General features: G+C 45.0%; 1 long non-coding RNA gene across 3 annotated transcripts; it reads left to right on the top strand.

Annotated features, from left to right (window-relative positions):
- The first annotated feature begins 479 nt into the window (after positions 1-479).
- Positions 480-16,998, top strand: LOC125541495 (uncharacterized). Of its 3 annotated transcripts, XR_015616190.1 has the most exons (7): positions 480-911; positions 1,632-1,702; positions 2,212-2,337; positions 2,423-2,525; positions 3,119-3,343; positions 4,185-4,298; positions 16,775-16,998. It is a non-coding gene; the product is annotated as an uncharacterized LOC125541495 (long non-coding RNA). The 3 variants fall into 3 exon arrangements; XR_007297554.2 differs by lacking the exon at positions 16,775-16,998 and having other exon boundaries at positions 482-911; positions 4,185-4,447; XR_015616191.1 differs by lacking the exons at positions 1,632-1,702; positions 16,775-16,998 and having other exon boundaries at positions 481-911; positions 4,185-4,447.
- Positions 16,999-19,537: the final 2,539 nt, after the last annotated feature.

Genomic DNA, 19,537 nt, shown 5'->3' with positions numbered 1-19,537 from the left:
GCTTCGCCGGACACCGTGGTGCTGTGTTGGAGCTCTTGGCACGCCCTTGAGAGCCACAGTGCAGCTTCATGGGGATGTCATCGGTGCTGCGTTGAAGTTTTTTCATGCTCGGTGTTGTCGTGACATATTGATGTGATCGAACGATCACCAATGTGCAGATCGAGCGCCTAGCTAGGCGGATGATTTCTAGACAAAAGCATCTGACTGACTCGTAGCAGCCACCTATTGTCAATCGATTGCGACCAATTTAGATGGTCATAACGTCATCAAATCATGTACTTCATTCTGATTGGTCTACGAGCATGTCACGCAGATCAAGCATTAGAGACCGTCGGATACTCCCAGATCCAACGGCCCACACCCTCTTGCCCACCCACCGGGAGCTCCTCTCTCCCCCACACACCACTCCTTGTCCCATCCTCTCTCCCCTGCAGGCAAACCCTAGCGCTCCCCAATCTAGAATCCTCCCCTCCCCCCACCGCCAACCACCCCTGCCCCGCCGTCACCCACCTCCACCACCCACCCCTCTCCTCGCTGCCACCCACCTCCGCCACACCTCCCCTCCCCACCCCAGATCCTCTCCCCACTCACAGATCCAACTTGCCATCATAGAACAAGGAGATCGTGGCCAAGATCTTCGGGACGCGGTGGTCGTCGTCGCGGACCGCTCCTCCGCCAACCCGTACAAGTTCCCCGGTGCTAAGGTACCTCGAGGTGTTCGCGCGGCGGTTCGACCCCCTCAGGCTGGTCCGGTTCGGGACGGAGGTGGTGAGCGTCCGTCGCAGCAGGGAAGACGACGTGAGCTGGAGGGTGAGGCTCGCCTGCGCTGGCAGCGAGCTGGAGGAGTAGGTTTGACGCCGTGGTCGTCTGTAGTGGGCACTTCGCCGAGCCGTGCGTGGCCGCCATCACAGGTAATTACTCAGTCTGATCTATCCCCACTAATGGCTAGCACTAGCAGTAGGCAGTTGGCCAGTAGCTATTTCTGATCGATCTGATTATTTTTGGCATCTTGCAAGGGAGGCTGGATGGGTCGTTAGCAGCAAGGATCCATAGCAGGTAGGGGAAACATTATGATTAGTAGTCGGCCTCATTGATCGGATCTGAGTAGCTGGGGTAGCGGCGATTATACTACTATCGTGTTTGGGTGCCTGATTGACAGATTGCCCACCGTTGAAAATTTTGTTTATATATATAAATCTTGAAGGTGCCACAAACTGCCAATAATGATGCTGAGTATTCTCAAGTGAATGTGAATGAGAATGTATCGTTTGTCTAGAGATGGAGTTTGTGGAGATAGAGTTCATTAGTTTTTGGTGTATTCGTCTAGAGTTCATTTAGCAAAGTTCAGACACGCAAACAACATCAGTTCATTAGTTACACTAAGCATTTGCCTGCCTAAGTTGTATTTAGACCAAAATTTGCTAATAGACACCCCCCTTCACAGATCTGCTATTTTTTGGCGTGCACATAATATGTATGTCTTAACAGTTTCCAGCAGTTGTGTTCTTGGTGTATAGTTAGGTGCAATCTTCTGCCCTGAAATCATCACGAAATGCCTTTTCTCGATCTGATCCCTACTCGACCTTTGTTATTAATCGCGTGGCTGATGGTCTGATTCGATGGTTCGGCAGGACAGACGGTTCCTCGGGCAGCGCCATCGTCGGCAGGGCCGTGGTGCAGGCCTACCGCTAGACCATCATCTGTGAGTGCCCTTGCTGTCCAAAACTTTGTGGAATTTTGCAGCTATTCCTAGAACATGTTGTAGTATCCCTTGCTGTCAAAAACTCGGTGGTGGTGATAGGATTTTTTTTTGGCTTGATGGGCATAGTCTGCACTCTGGAATGGTACACCATTGAAGTATAAACGAATTGTGCAAAAAAATTGTTGTCTTCCATTTTACTGGTGTCTATTCCTGCCATGTATAATTGTCATTTAGTACTGAAGGATGCAGGCAGGGAATTCTGTTGTTGGATTAAATGAATCAAAACCTGAAGGAGATCAAGATTAACAGTAGAATGACATAGTTGTAATTACCGGAGAAATTTAACAGAAACTCACTGTTATGTCCTCCATTGGGCGATCTTGTTTGTTATCACAGTAGAATTTGGTGTGCTTGAATACAATGGCGCTCATTTGCATCATTGTATTTCTACGGAGTTTTAAAAAGAATTATGGTACAAACGCACTGACCATATACTTGTACATGTGCAGCTGAGGAACGTCCTGTGGGCTACTTCCAAGCATGATGTGTACATGATGCAGAACTATTCTGTGATGCATTGGTCGTCCTTACTCCGCAGAGGAAAATAAGTGCTCAACATGGCAGGCCCAAATCAGGTGATCTACCACAGAGCGTTGTGATAGTCCTGTATCGTCGGAATGTCAGTCAATATCTGATCCACTGTGCGACCACACTGTGTAGGATATGCAGGGAGGTTGGCCCTTGTCCAGGGGAAGATCAGCACCATGACGGTGAAAGACAACCTCTTGGCGGCTGGTGGTTCCATGGGGAGCTGATCTGCAATGTAAGGTGGCCGGAGTGGCACGCAGTGCACACACAAAGCATTTTTTTCTGCTTGAGAACATGTAGAAATGTAGATCTGTAGCTTGACACTTAGGTATTTATTATTTTGTTAGTACCTTGGCAGTGAATTCTAGCAATGAAGCCTCTTCATTTGGAGCAGCGATAGCCTGATTGGTAAACTAGTGCTTTGTGTGTGCTAGTACCTCACAATGTCAATCTTGTATATGCACAGATGAAATTATTCACCCTGCCATTGTCATTGTTTCCTAATCGAGTACAACAAACCTCCTATGATTTTTTGTGCAAAATAAGTGTGAAACATTGTAGTGCTGACCCAACATGTACCAAGAATTTCTGATGTGTATTTCCTTTGATTCCCTAGGCTTAACCTGCAAGCTATAATAACTATGGATCGGTCTGTGGAAAATCAGGCATATTGGGTTGGTAAATATAGAACTGTAGAGATGTAGAACTAAAGCGTGGTACTTAGCCATTTAAGTTGTTGGTACTTGGTAGTACCTACCCAGTGAAGTCTAGTTGATTTTCTTTCTTATGATTTATTGATGAAACCTTGATTCTTGAATTTTGATGTAGGTATCCCACCGCTGATCCTTATCCAGATCAGCTGCATCGCCGGTTCCGCCGTCTCCGACCGCACTCCCCCGTCTGTGCCGTCGAGTCGGGCCTGCTCACCTCCTTCTTGATGGTCGCGTGCCGGGAGAGCCCTTTGCCGGCAGTGACGCAGCCATGTCTGGTGTCGTACAAGAGACGCCAGCGCAGGATGTTGTCGTCGTCCGTTCCTAACGCCACTGAGTTGAGGTACTTGAGATTTCTCTCCCCACTACACTGTCTCACCCATTCCCCTTCACAAATTTCCTCACAATCAAATCGATGCTATAGCTGAAGGTGTTCCTAGATGCTACATATGTAAGTTTCTTTTGGTAAACTAGAAACTAACATCAAAATCAATTCCTCTTTAGAGTGCGTTTCTTGTATCTACTAGCTGGTTCTGTTGCTTACTGCTTGTTGACTCTAGTTAAGTACTAGTGGCATTGCTGCTGGCTAGATGGGGATTGCTGAATGATTGCCAAAGCCCTGTTAGTTCTTGGGTTGTAACAACTGAATTTGTGTTTTTCTTTTGGTAAACTGACATATCAAAAGTAGTGATTCATTTCAGCTGTGATCTGTGCCATGTGATTGTGCTTTTGTAGCAATGTAATTTTGCTGAATCCACTTGATTCTGGTGCAGAATTCAATGTTGTCCGATCGTCTGGGCTTATTTCCTGCCGTGATTATCGTCAATAAGAGCAACCCAATGGTTTTCTTGCCATGTCTGGTTCTTATTTTGGTAATAGTTTGCTTTGCTTATCCAGTAGTATCTGTCAATTGGCAAGCCTGGAGCAGCTTGGTGTTTTACATGATGGTGTTAACTGTGAAAATGCCAAGTGTGAGAACATTAGACCAACTGTCCATTTCTTGCCTGAATGCATTATTTAAAGAGAGACATGCTACTATATTGCCTTGCTATAAACAAGATGGTGTTTACTGTATTGTCTTTCATACATATTTGGTGTATTATCTTCTGACCTTCAAGAACTATCTTCACTGTCTCTCCCCGCTGCATTGTCTCACTCATTCTCCTTCTATTTACTCTGGGCAGGCATGATGTACATTGGGTGGTCGTCAAGTCAAGGAACCTCCTCTTCTTGCTGTGGCAGTCCTCCTCCCGCTACTCTGCTCTGCTCAACAGCTAGCGTCCATGGCTAAAACAAAGGTAAGACTCTGGCCGGTCATCGGTGTATTGAGCCATGGTGGTCTGTTTGTGGGGGTCATCAACATTGGTATAGGTTAGCATGTGCCCTTCAATCAGTGCACGATGATGAAACACTTCATTTGATGATGACGACTGGTTCCAGATCTGCACCTCTTGTTTGTTAATTTGGCTCATGTATGTTGTCGTGTCTGCGAAAGATGCAACCTGAGTGCTTTTATTGTCCTTAAGTTTAATAAACGAGGAACAACATTCAGATCGTGCTCCATGGCGCACATCACCTGTTGTGTTTGTAATGTTTGAGTCTGCTCCATCATCGATCTGTAGGCCGCCCGGATAATTAAGCTATAGTAATTCTCTGCTAATGACGTCATGTCATCACATTACTGTTGCTAATCCTCGCTTGATCCAAATCTTTGTGCAAACTCAAATTCAAATAAAGTAAAAAATTCAAATTTGTCCAACATAAAAACTAAAATGTTCAAAGTGTGGAAAATAATCCCTGGATATTTTTCATTTTGGAACCAACCTCTTTTGGTTTCCCAAAGTGCCCCTCGAAATTATTTAGTGGTCTAGCAGCAATTTAAATTGTCCTTTTCAATTTCTAAAAATGGTTAGACAACTCCTTTTTGCCTCAAACTTTTTGTGACTCCTACAAATAATGTGTTTGATTTATGTGACAAGTCTCACATCTAACAAAACTCTCTTAGTCTTGCAATTAAATAGAAAACAATAGTTAAAATCGAAAACAGTAAATAAAATCTAAATAAAAAGAGAAGGGCCTATTCTACTTGGCACTTTGGCCCAACTAGCCAAATGGCCGGCCACGCCCATCCACCGGCCATGTCGTGCGTGGCGGCCACCCCCCGCCTCACCGATGGCTACAAGGGCACCCCAAGCCCCTCCCCTCTCCCCCGGTCGAACCCTAGCCGCCACTTCTTCCCCCTCGCACAGTTGCTCGCTCCCCTGCATACACCCGAAGCTACTGTCGTCGCGCCATTGTCACCATCGCAGCCAACGTCGTCGCCTACGCGCGGGAGGACGTCTAGGAGAACCACGACCGTCGGCTTCGCCCATCCCGGGCATCAACTCAAGCCGGGGCGGCTGGTACGCTTGCCATCGCCGACTACTTCATCGCGTAAATTGCCGACCGCCATCGTCGATTCCCTCGTCTCCGGTCCACCTCTGGCCTCCCCGTCACTTTCGTTGGAACCGTTGTCAGCTCCTCTTCCAAAACCCCCTCTCCCCTCTCGATTTCATCGTGGTAGCCACTGTCCCTGAGCTCGTCCGAGCTGCCGCGTACGCATACGTGCGTGTGTGCTGCGGCTGCTTCTATGCGTGCGCACCGGCCTCGCCGTGGTCTAGTGCTACTTCGCCTGCTACTGCTCCAACGCCGCCCCGTACAACGCTCGCCGACCCGCCACACGCGCGTCACCACGCCTGCACACACCGACCCCTGCCCTTGCTCGTGCCCGTAGTCACCACGACCGCGCCGCCCGCGCCCAACATCCCTGGCCTCTGCTGTTGCTCATGACGCGGCTTGCTGCTCGCCTAAGATCATGCGCCCGCCCGCCGCACGCGCCAGGCGCCCATGCTGCTCGCTGCAGCTCCGCCTGCTGTACTACTTGCCGCTGCCGCTGGGCGATGCTCTGCTTCCCACCGCTGCGTCTAGCCCCGACCGGCCTTGCCGTGCAACCCTGCTCCCTGCGCCCTGCCTCGCCTAGCCGCGCCCTGCGCCACCCCTGCCCGTCCCTGCGCTGCGCGCGCTCACTATCGTCCACTAGCACGCTCCTCTGCTACGTTGCTACTTCCGCTGCAGCAGTTACTGCTTGCGTCGCTGCTTGTTGTACTGCTGCTAACTACTGTAGATGTAGTTAGCTTTGCTAAATTTACATTGACTAACCTCCTAGACAGCCTCTAAACAACAGTTCAATGTATACTTGACAAACTTTATTTTATCCCACTTGATCAAATCCTTTCGATGCATGGTGTAAATCCTACGAAAATCAAAAAATGATATCTTCTGTTAACAAAACAACAGAATTGACTCCTAGCATTGTGTGTTGCGTGCTTTGTGTGGTGTGTGTGTGTGGCCGGCTTGGCCACGGCCCAAGGCCGTGTGTGGCTGACCCTTGTGTTAATTAGGACTAGTTTAGTTTAGGATTAAAGTTAGTGCTAAGTTAGTCTAATAGCGGGTGACACGTGGATCTATAGTTAGTTTAAATAAAATCAGTTTTATAAAAAGATGTCTAAGTCGATGACATATAGGACCCTCATGCACTGTTCACTTTTGACCAAGTCAACATCAACTATGTTGACTTTCACTCACCCCATTTGTCACACACCCTGGCTGGTTACACTCTGTGTGCCCATGGCAAATTCCAGTTTACTTCTGAATTAATAGAATTTTAGAAATTGTTTAAAACTGTAATAAATTAATTTAAAATAATCCGATTCTTAGATGAAAAAGTTTTGTACATGAAAGTTGCTCAGAACAAAGAGACAAATCAGGATGCGCCCTTCGTTCATCTGCCACACACCCCTAGCATCGCGAACATGCAACTTTTCCCCTCCGGTTTGTTTGTCTGAAAATGCCTAACTCCGGGAAAACTTTCCAGATGTTATCACCCTTCGCCGATATCGCGTACCACTGCGTTAGAACATGTCTAACTCTACTTGTTGTCCTATTATGCATTTGCTTGCTATGTATTTACTGTTTCCCCCTCTTCTCTTCGGTAGATCCCGAGGCTGATGTTGCCCCTGTGATCGACTACGTCAACAACAACCCCCTTCTTCCCTTTCAACGGAGCTTCCAGGCAAGCCCCCCCTGATCACTAGATATCACCTATTCTTCTCTCTACTGCTTGCATTAGAGTAGCGTCGCATGTTACTGCTTTTCGTTAATCCTATTCTGATGCATAGCCTATCCTTGCTACCACTATTGTTACCTTTACCTACAAACCTAAATTCTTAGTACAAGATGCTAGTATTTCATCAGTGGCCCTACATTCTTGCCCGTCTCCCATGCTATACTATCGGGCCGTAATCACTTGGGAGGTGATCATGGGTATATACTTATATACATAATATACGATATATGTGGTGATTAAAGTCGGGTCGGCTCGTAGAGTACCCATGAGTGATTCATGGATTGGGTCCGAAAGTACGTTTGTCCCGACGGCCCTCTGAGTGGATCTTTGTGGCGGAGCGACAGGGTAGGTTGAGACCACCTAGGAGAGAGGTGGGCCTGGCCTTGGTTGGCGTCCGTGGTTAATTCAATTAACACGCTTAACAAGATCTTGGTATGTGATCTAAGTCCGGCCACTGGCCTATACACACTAACCAACTACGCGGGAACAGTTATGGGCACTCGACGTCGTGGTATCAGCCGAAGCCTTCGTGACATCAGCGACTGAGCGGCACGCGCCGAATTGGACCGTAAGCCTGCTCTTGTATTAAGGGGGCTAGATCTGCTTCCGGCCGCCCACGCAACGTGTAGGTGTGCAATAGGCGATGGGCCCAGACCCCTGCACCATAGGATTTAGACCGGCATGCTGACCTCTCTGTTGTGCCTAGGTGGGGCTGCGACGTGTTGATCTTCCGAGGCCGGGCATAACCCAGGAAAGTGTGTCCGGCCAAAGGGGATCGAGTGTGTTGGGAAATGTGGTGCACCCCTGCAGGGATGTTTATCTATTCGAATAGCCGTGTCCCTCGGTAAAAGGATGACCCAGAGTTGTACCTTAACCTTATGACAACTAGAACCGGATGCCTAATAAAATACACCCTTCCAAGTGCCAGATACAACCCGGTGATCGCTCTCTCACAGGGCGACGAGGGGGGGGGGGAACGCCGTGTAGGATTATGCTATGCGATGATACTTGGTGAACTTACTATCTACTCTCCTCTACATGCTGCAAGATGGAGGCGGCCAGAAGCGTAGTCTTTGATAGGACTAGCTATCCCCCTCTTATTCCGGCATTCTGCAGTTTAGTCCACATATGCTACCCTTTTCCATTTGATGCCAATGCATACATATGTAGTGTAGCTCCTTGCTTGCGAGTACTTTGGATGAGTACTCATGGTTGCTTTTCTCCTCCCTTTTCCCCTTTTCGATACCCGATTGTTATGACCAGACGATGGAGTCCAGGAGCCAGACGCCATCGTCGACGACGACTCCTACTACACTGGAGGTGCCTACTACTACGTGCAGGCCGCTGACGACGACTAGGAGTAGTTCAGGAGGATCCCAGGCAGGAGGCCTGCGCCTTGTTTGATCTGTATCCCAGTTTGTGCTAGACTTTTTAAGCAAACTTGTTTAACTTATGTCTGTACTCAGATATTGTTGCTTTCGCTGACTCGTCTATGATCGAGCTCTTATATTCGAGCCCTCGAGGCCCCTGCCTTGTAATATGAAGCTTGTATTATTTCTATTCGTGTCTAGAGTTGTGTTGTGATATCTTCCCGTGAGTCCCTGATCTTTATCGTACACATTTGCGTGTATGACTAGTGTACGATTAAATCGGGGGTGTCACAAGTTGGTATCAGAGCCGACTGCCTGTAGGAATCCCCCTTCCACCCTCCTTGGTCGAAGTTCTATCTAGTCATTGCAAAACTTTTACTAACATGGTTGTGTGTCTTACGGGCTCACGTCGCCATTGGGTGGTATTAGGATTTTTTACTGCTCGTCTATACTCTGGGACTCTGATCTCTCTCCTATTCGGGTTAAATGATCTTGCTAACTCTAACTCTAGGTTCTCATAAATACTTTCTCTCGGAGAGCCCATCGGTCCGAACGATCGCTTGTTTCACCAGAAGATTCCGAAGACACCCTACGATGTTCTCTCGAGACTATGTGCCATCGCTTTTGCAATTCCCTACCACCGATGTATCCTTATGGATAGCTACTTACATTTGTCACTCATACATTCAGCCCCAGTTGATCGTCTTATTACGAGATACATCGAAATTCTCTCTATTGTTCTGAGAATAATTTGTGCCTATTGCCCTGCAGTTCTTTGCCACATGAATACCCCTACGAATAATTCCTTGCACTTATCGAGTATCCGCTCATCACCAGTTTGTTCAGGTGTTTCTTACTATTGTATCCTCATCCTTAGCAGCTTATTGCTCTTGAAATTCTTGCTTTCTTGCATTAGGATTAATCCCATAAGTCTGGTAATCTTATCGTCATCCTTTGTCATTATCATTTTGAGTCTATTGATTCAATGTGTTGCAAGTGCATGCAATCCTCAATCACATCCTAGAATTCATCCTTCTAGCTCAGACGTTATTTTAAACATGAGCTAGATCTCGACCAATAAAATTGTCATCGATTGTACCCCTAAGGCTATTCAACTTATCCATCCCTAATCAGAGCATTACTTCTGATCCCTTGTCTTGGGACACGTAATTCCTTTGCAACTGAGCTTTGAATTAGTCAGTTGTTTCTATCATCTGATCTCCTTGCATTCTTTCTTCTTTTGGTTGTGTACCGATGCTGACATCAGATCCCTTATGGACCATCGGATCCTTTGTTGAATTATCATCCGACAGTGTCCTTCGTATAATAAATCTCGAGTAGTTCTTTCTCTGATATATAATGCCATTGGTAAATCCTATTCTCTGATTTGGCCAACCATGCTTGCTCTCGAGCTGGAGATATTTACTCTTGAAGCTTGTGGTATATGTTTCTAAAATTCCCCGATGGGTTGAACCTATTCCTTCCTTAATCCGTGTGAACCCGAAAGTTTTCACGAGTCATACTCTTCTGGTGCTTCGCTAGATAAAATTTCAACACTACAACTTCTTCGTAAACGAGAAGTGAATGAAAGGCTATGCATTGCAGAAGTGGGAGTCGACCTTGAACTTTGTGTTCATGCCCATGGACACGATGTAGTTCTTATCATTAAAGCTTCTCTTAAATTAATTATTCCCTTGGTATAAGTTCATCTTATTTCTGGGATTTGATCCTTTGCAATCGTGGTTCCAACCATATGTTCTTCTCTGATCCCATTTCTCGGGCAAGTTTAAGCACTTGTCTTATGTGGATCAATACACTAGTCCAGCCTTTACTTTGATCTACCATCGAGTATTACACCCTGGTATCTCGAGAATACCATGGAACTGCATAACTTCTTATGGGTTCTTCATCAAATGTTATTTCTCACTGAATCCAATTTTTCCTGGGTTCCGGGTTGTCGTCAACCGAGAACACCGAATAGTGAATCGAGTTTGTACTCTGATTCAATAAGTCTTAAGTAATTTCCGTTGCTTACAAGTTTAATAAACCTTCAAGTCATTCCTAGCCTGATCGGCTATATCATTATCGTGCTAAATTTTAAGAGTGCTACCTGGTCCTCCTTCTCGGAGCATAAGTTTTGACGGTGAGCTAAGCTTACGTCGATCTTCCTCGTCATATCAATTCGCCTTGAACAACAAGCTTGGTTCCGAGTTTGTGTCGTACCCGTGGTTCCAATAAACTTGCGCTTCATCATTCCTTTACCTTGATGCCATCGCTGATCGATTACATCTTCATGAAATCTCTCGACAAATGTGTCGTGGTCATCGTCAACATTTTGACTCCTTCCAGGATATCAATCGAATTCTTGATGAGAAATACCATCCTTGCCCTTAATGATTTGTTTAATCATCGATCATTTTATTACCTTCCGTTCAACACAAAATTGTTCGTGTTTTGTGTTATACCTTGAGTTCCTGGCTATCCGGCTTATCTTATGTCCTACCTTGAAGTAATACCATCTTATATATCAAGAATATTGTGAGAACTTCACCACCTCTTAAGAATTCGTGATACAATTGATACCTATTGCCATCTCCCTTCATTTCTTAGTCCCCGTGTTATTCCTTACCTGAATACCAACAAATGGACTGTGATGTGAAAATTCAAAACTTTTAGCAACCCTATTGCTTGTAAGTTAACGAATGATAGTTACATTGTTTGTGTATTGGATATCAAATCACCCTTCTAACATTGATCTTGCTACCTAAGCCCATATTTTGGGTGCACCTTTCAATCAATGCTTAATTGTGTATGCATTCCTCGAGCATACACCATTATATCATTTGATCTGACAAATGTTATCTCCTTGTTCACATAATTGTGGAAATCCATCTTTTTGGAAATCTTGAGGATTGTTGCTGAGACCATCAGCCACCCCTCATTCTCTCCTTGGTTTAATGATGAACTATTGTTTCGGAAATCTCTTCCATAGTTCGTTCCCCAAGAGTCTTATGATGTCACCTTGTTAATTTGTGTCACACCTTTTCTTCTCAGGCATCCTGAGCCTGAGGTATCCCGACATCAATCAGATCTGAATCTCGATCAGATATGATGGTTGGAACATATTCCCAAGAGTTATAACATTGGTCTTTTATATGACCCGGTAAGATGATGTCATGCCTAGCACACCTGGCCGTAGGACCTATTGTTATAGTTCCCTTCTTAGCAAGGTTAGCAATTCTTCCATGAGGAAATCATAAGACTTATTCTATAAGTTGTTCCTGATGGATCCTTTGTGCATCCAAATTCCGACCCTTACTTGATGGCCATGTCAATGCTATCTTGAAGCATACCTGTGGTACTCCGGTTTTCAATAAAAACATTTGAAGCACAATGAAAAAAAATTCCTTATCAACTATCCAAACTCCGTTGTATGGGTAATGTCATGAAATTTCTCTCCCCTCATCTAAAGGGTTTTCTGTTTATATCTTGCCATGGAAATCATGCTCTGCTTGTCCTTGTCAAGGATATACCCCTGAAAAATGTGTTTAAACATATTTTCCTTTCCATTGTTCTGTTTAATCTGATGATTACCTTTTCCTTTCCAATGATTTGTTTAACCTTTATTGCGATCTATATAATCTAAGCAGTAATAATTCACTTCTTATGTAAACACCTCGGTGTACAAACTCTGACAATAAGACCTTGTTACTATTGCTGATGACATTCCGGTAGCCACCGATGGACGAGAACTTTGCCTATTGGTCCGCCTTGTCTTAACGAGCAGGAAAACAGTTCTCTTCGTCCCTCGCCCTTAGTACCAACGTTATTGTCGACATAACTGACAAGTCATCCTTTAACCTACCTTGCTATCATGACCGTGCAATATGTTAGTGTCTTCCTGCTTTTAACCCACATGGTGGGCCCATAACCCATAGTTCCACAGGATGGAAACCTGACTCTCCTATAAATCCCTGTCTTCCAAAATTGTTTCTCATGCTTGACTTCGTATGTAATTCACGAGCCACCTTCTTGTGATCTGTTCTGGTATCAGATGCAATACTTATTCTTGATGCTCTAAACCCCTTTCACACTCTGCTTCAGACATCGAAGGATTGCCTACCCGCTTAAATCTCCTTATTGCACCTTCTTACCTTGCTCTCGATGACTTTCTTGAATTCCAACTCAAGAGATGCCTCTATGCCACGTTCATCGAGATAGCCCCCGGGTACCTATCTTGTGTTGAGCTCCGTCCTTCCCGAGTCTTTCCCCCTTACTCCACCCTTTAAATCTCGGGACGAGATTTCTTGTGGTGGAGGAGAATTGTGATGCCTGGATAATTAAGCTACAATAATTCTCTCCTAATGATGGCATATCATCACATTACTGTTGCTAATCCTCGCTTGATCCAAATCTTAGTTCAAACTAAAATTCAACTAAAGTCAAAAATTCAAGTTTGTCCAACATAAAAACTAAAATGTTCAAAGTGTGGAAAATAATCCCTGGATATTTTTCATGTTGGAACCAACCTCTTTTGGTTTCCCAAAGTGCCCCTCGAAATTATTTAGTGGTCCAGCAGCAATTTAAATTGTCCTTTTCAATTTCTAAAAATTGTTAGACAACTCCTTTTCGCCTCAAACTTTTTGTGACTCCTACAAATAATGTGTTTGATTTAAGTGACAAGTCTCATATCTAACAAAACTCTTTTAGTCTTGCAACTAAATAGAAAACAATAGTTAAAATTGAAAATAGTAAATAAAATCTAAATAAAAAGAGAAGGGCCTATTCTTCTTGGCACTTTGGCCCAACTAGCCAAATGACCGCCCCAGCCCACCTCCCCTCTCCTTCAACCTCATACAGGGGGACAGGGGATCGTGGCGCCCATCCGCCGGCCATGTCGTGCATGGTGGCGATCCCCCGCCTCCCCGATGGCTACAAGGGCACCCCAAGCCCCTCCCCTATCCCCCGGTCGAACCCTAGTCGCCACTTCTTCCCCCTCGCGCCATTGCTCGCTCCCCTGCATACACCCAAAGCTACTGTCCCCGCGCCACCGTCACCGTCGCAGCCAACATTGTCGCCTACGCGCGGGAGGACGTTCAGGAGGACCACGACCGTCGGCTTCGCCCATCCCGGGCATCAGCTCAAGCCAGGGCAGCTCGTACGCTTGCCATCGCCGACTTCTTCATCGCATACATCGCCGGCCACCGTCGACGATTGCCTCGTCTCCGGTCCACCTCTAGCCTCCCGTCGCTTCCTTTGGAACCGTTGTGAGCTCCTCTTCCAAAACCCCCCTCTCCCCTCTCGATTTCATCATGGTAGCCATTGTCCCCGAGCTCGTCCGAGCTGCCGCGTACACATACGTGCGTGCGTGCTGCGGCTGCTTCTATGCGTGTGCGCCGGCCTCGCCGTGGTCTAGTGCTACTTCGCCTGCTACTGCTCCAACACCGCCCCGTACTACGCTCGCTGACCTGCAACATGCGTGTCACCACGCCCGCATGCACCGGCCCGTGCCCTTACTCGTGCCCATAGTCGCCGCGACAGCGACCGCGCGGCCCACGCCCAATGCCCCTGGCCTCTGCTGCTGGTCAAGTCGCAACTTGCTGCTCGCTTGAGCTCTTGCGCCCGCCCGCCGCACGCACCGCAGGCGCCAGGCGCCCATGCTGCTCGTTGTAGCTCCGCCTGCTGTACTACTTGCCGCTGCCACTGGGCGATGCTCTGCTGTCGACCACTGCGTCTGGCCCCAACCGGCCTTGCCGTGCAGCCCCTCTCCCTGCGCCCTGCCTCACCAACCCGCGCCCGTGCCCTGCGCCACCCCTGCCCATCCATGCGCTGTGCGCGCTTGCTACTGTCCGCTAGCACGCTCCTCTGATGTGTTGCTACTTCCGCTGCTACAGTTACTGCTTGCGTCGTTGCTTGCTGTACTACTGCTAACTAATGTAGATGTAGTTAGCTTTGCTAAATTTACATTGACTAACCTCCTAGACAGCCTCTAAACAGCGGTTAAACAACTGTCAACAAGGCTAAGAAAAATATGAGTAGAATGTATACTTGACAAACCTTATTTTATCCCACTAGATCAAATCCTTTTGATGCATGGTGTAAATCCTACAAAAATCAAAAAATGTTAACTTCTATTAACAAAACAACAAAATTGACTCCTAGCATTGTGTGTTGCGTGCTTTGTGTGGTGTGTGTGTGTGGCCGGCTAGGCCACAGCCCACGGCCGTGTGTGGCCGGCCCTTGTGTTAATTAGGATTAGTTTAGTTTAGGATTAAAGTTAGTGCTAAGTTAGTCTAATAGCCGGTGACACATGGATCTACAGTTAGTTTACATAAAATCAGTTTTATAAAAAAATGTCTAAGTCAATGACATATAGGACCCTCCTGCACTGTTCACTTTTGACCAAGTCAACATCAACTATGTTAACTTTGACTGGCCCCACTTGTCATACACCCTGGCTGGTTACACTCTATATACCCATGGCAAATTCAAGTTTACTTCCGAATTAATAGAATTTCAGAAATTTTTTAAAACTTTAAAAAATTAATATAAAATAATCTGTAGCTCGAATGAAAAAGTTTTGTACCTGGAAGTTGCTCAGAACGACAAGACGAATCTGGATGCACCCTCCGTTCATCTGCCACACACCCCTAGCATCGTGAACATGCAACTTTTCCCCTCCGGTTTGTTTTTCCGAAAAAGCCTAACTCCGGGAAAACTTTCCGGATGTTATCACCCATCGCCGGTATCGCATAGCACCGCGTTAGAACATGTCTAACTCTGCCTATTGTCCTATTATGCATTTGCTTGCTATGTATTTACTATTCCCCCCTCTTCTCTTCAGTAGACCCCGAGGCTGATGTTGCCCCTGTGATCGACTACGTCGACAACAACCCCCTTCTTCCCTTTCAACAGAGCTTCCAGGAAAGCCCCCCTTGATAACTAGATATAGACTATTCTTCTCTTTACTGCTTGCATTAGAGTAGCGTAGCATGTTACTACTTTCTGTTAATCCTATTCTGATGCATAGCATGTCCTTGCTACCACTGTTGTTACCTTTACCTCCAATCCTAAATGCTTAGTATAGGATGCTAGTATTCCATCAGTGGACCTGCATTATTGTCCGTCTCCCATGCTATACTATCGGGCCGTAATCACTTGGGAGGTGATCACGGGTAGATACTTATATACATAATATATGATATATGTGGTGATTAAAGTCGGGTCGGCTCGTAGAGTACCTGCGATTGATTCACGGATTGGGTTTGAAAGGACGTTTCTCCCGACGGCCCTCTGAGTGGATCTTTGTGGCGGAGCGACAGGGTAGGTCGAGACCACCTAGGAGAGAGGTGGGCTTGGCCTTGGTCGGTGTCCACAGTTAATTCAATTAACACGCTTAACGAGATCTTGCTATTTGATCTGAGTCTGGCCACTGGCCTATACTCACTAACCAACTACGCGGGAACAGTTATGGGCACTCGATGTTGTGGTATCAGCCGTAGCCATTGTGACATCAGCGACTGGGCGGCGTGCGCCGGATTGGACCGTAAGCCTGCTCTTGTATTAAGGGGGCAAGATCTGCTTCCGGCCGCCCACGCAACGTGCAGGTGTACAATGGGCGATGGGACCAGACCCCTGCGCCATAGGATTTAGACTGGCATGCTGAGCTCTCTATTCTGCCTAGGTGGGGCTGCGACATGTTGATCTTCCGAGGCCGGGCATGACCCAGGGAAGTGTGTTCAGCCAAAGTGGATCGAGCGCGTTGGGAAATGTGGTGCACCCCTGCAGGGAAGTATATCTATTCGAATAGCCGTGTTCCTCGGTAAAAGGACGACCCAGAGTTGTAACTTGACCTTATAACAACTAGAACTGGATACCTAATAAAATACACCCTTCCAAGTGACAGATACAACCCGGTGATCGCTCTCTCATAGGGCGACGAGGGGAGAATCGCCGGGTAGGATTATGCTATGCGATGATACTTGGTGAACTTACTATCTACTCTCTTCTACATGCTGCAAGATGGAGGCGGCCAGAAGCGTAGTCGTTGATAGGAATAGCTATCCCCCTCTTATTCTGACATTCTGCAGTTCAGTCCACATATGCTACCCTTTTCCATTTGATACCAATGCATACATATGTAGTGTAGCTCCTTGCTTGCGAGTACTTTCGACGAGTACTCATGGTTGCTTTGCTCCTCCCTTTTTTCCCCTTTTCGATACCCGATTGTTGTGACCAGACGATGGAGTCCCGGAGCCAGACGCCATCGTCGACGACGACTCCTAGTACACTGGAGGTGCCTACTACTACGTGCAGGCCGCTGACGACGACCAGGAGTAGTTTAGGAGGATCCCAGGCAAGAGGCCTGCGCCTCTTTCGATCTGTATCCCAGTTTGTGCTAGCCTTCTTAATGCAAACATGTTTAACTTATGTCTGTACTTAGATATAGTTGCTTTTGCTGACTCGTCTATGATCGAGCTCTTGTATTCGAGCCCTCGAGGCCCCTGGCTTGTAATATGAAGCTTGTATTATTTCTATTCGTGTCTAGAGTTGTGTTGTGATATCTTCCCGTGAGTCCCTAATCTTGATCGTACACATTTGCGTGTATGACTAGTGTACGATTGAATCGGGGGCGTCACAAAGGTCTAAATTTATCACAAGCAAACACAACTGCTAAGAATTCTTTTTCAATAGTAGCATAATTTCTTTGAGCACTGTCTAGAGTTTTACTAGCATAATGAATAACATTCAATTTCTTATCAACTCTTTGTCCTAGAATAGCACCGATAACATAATCACTAGCATCACACATAATTTCAAAAGGCAAGTTCCAATCAGGTGGTTGAACAATAAACACAGAAATTAAGGCTTTCTTCAGTGTTTTAAAGGCTTCTGAACAATCATCATCAAAAACAAAAGGGATATCCTTTTGCAAAAGATTCGTAAGAGGCCTAGAAATTTTAGAAAAGTCTTTGATAAATATCCTATAGAAACCAACATGACTTAAGAAACTACGAATACCTTTTATATCTTTAGGATATGGCATTTTCTCAATAGCATCAACCTTAGCTTGGTCCACTTCAATACCTCTTTCAAAAAATTTATGTCCCAAGAAAATGCCTTCATTAACCATATAGTGGCACTTCTCCCAATTCAAGACAAGATTTGTTTGTTCACATCTCTGCAAAACTCAATCAAGATTGCTTAAACAATCATCAAAAGACTTCCCATAAACAAAGAAGTCATCCATGAAAACCTCAACAATCTTTTCACAAAAGTCAGAGGCAGAAGTCTATAAGCATAGGTTCCAAAGGGACAAGTAAAAGTGGTCTTTTCTTGATCAGGTTGAGAAACATGTATTTGTGAAAACCCAGAATATCCATCAAGGAAGAAAAAGTGTGTGTGCTTAGATAATCTTTCAAGCATTTGATCAATAAAAGGCATAGGGTAATGATCTTTTGTAGTTGCTTCATTTAATTTTCTAAAATCAATTACCATTCTATAGCCTGTAACAATTCTTTGTGGAATAGGTTTATTATATATGATAGATTATACCTGCTTCCAGAAGATTTAAGATTTCCATTCTTACCACTTCCTTCCCTTTTGGATTTAACTGACGTTGGTGATCAACAACGGGTTTAGCATCAGGTTCCATATTAATTTTGTGCTAACATAGAGTGGGACTAATGCCCTTTAAATCATCAAGAGTATATCCAATAGCAGCTCGATACTTCCTTAGAACTTTCAATAATCTTTCTTCTTCATGTTCTGAATGGTTAGCACTAATAATAACAAGATATATCTTCTTTTCATCAAGATATGCATATTTCGAAGTGTCTGGCAATTGTTTTAATTCAAACACATGATCATCCTTACGTGGAGGAGGACCTCCTAGAGTTTCAATATGCAAATTGTGTATAAGTAGAGGACGTTGTTCAAAGAAAATCTTATCTATTTCATTTCTTTCATGCATATGTAAATCATTTTCATGGTCTAGCAAGTATTGTTCTAAAGGATCAGCAGGTTGTACAACAATAGAAGCAAGACCAATTAATTCATCCCTACTAGGCAATTCTTCTTCATGAAGCTTTTTACTAAACTTGGAAAAATTAGACTCATGAGACTCATCACCAAAACTAACATCGACAGTTTGTTTCTTGCAATCTATCTTAGCATTAACGGTGTTCAAGAAAGGTCTACCAAAGATAATGGGACAACAGTCATCTTGTGGGGAACCAAGAAAAAGAAAATCAGTAGGGTATTTTATTTTCCCACACAAGACTTCAACATCTCTAACAATCCTAATTGGTGATATAGTGTCTCTATTAGCAAGTTTAATAGTAACATCTATGTCTTCTATGTCTGCAGGTGATATGTATTTCATAATTTCTTGATATAAGGTGTAAGGAATAGCACTCACACTAGCACCTATGTCACATAAACCATGATAATAGTGATCTCCTATTTTAACTCAGATGACGGGCATGCCAACAATAGGTATATGTTTATGCTTTTGATTAGGTTTGGCAATTCTAGCAGCTTCTTCACATAAGTAAATAACATGCCCATCCATATATTCTTCCAAGAGATATTTAACCATAGTAATACTAAGTTCAACTTTAATTTGTTCATCAGGTTTAGGTGTTTTAATATAGCTTTTGTTAACCACAATTGAGACTTTAGCGTGTTCCTTTATCCTAACAGGGAAAGGTGGTTTCTCAATATAAGTAGAAGGAACAACTGGATCAACATTATAAAGTATAGTCTCTTCTTTAGCTGGTACCGGTTCTTTGATTTCTTATTTAATAGGTGCGTGATATTTAAACCACTTCTCTTTAGGGAGTTGAACATGAGTACCAAATGATTCACAAAAGGAGGCTACTATCTGAGAGTCAAGTCTATATTTAGTGCTAAAATTTTGAAAAGCATCAGTATCCATAAAAGATTTAACACAATCATACTTAAGTTTAATACCTGACTCTTTACCTTCGTCGAGGTCCCA

This window comes from Triticum urartu, chromosome 2A (assembly GCF_056163025.1).
Source record: "Triticum urartu cultivar PI428250 chromosome 2A, HENAU_Tu73, whole genome shotgun sequence".
NCBI lineage: Eukaryota > Viridiplantae > Streptophyta > Magnoliopsida > Poales > Poaceae > Triticum > Triticum urartu.
This window is presented reverse-complemented; position numbering and strand designations above follow the sequence as displayed.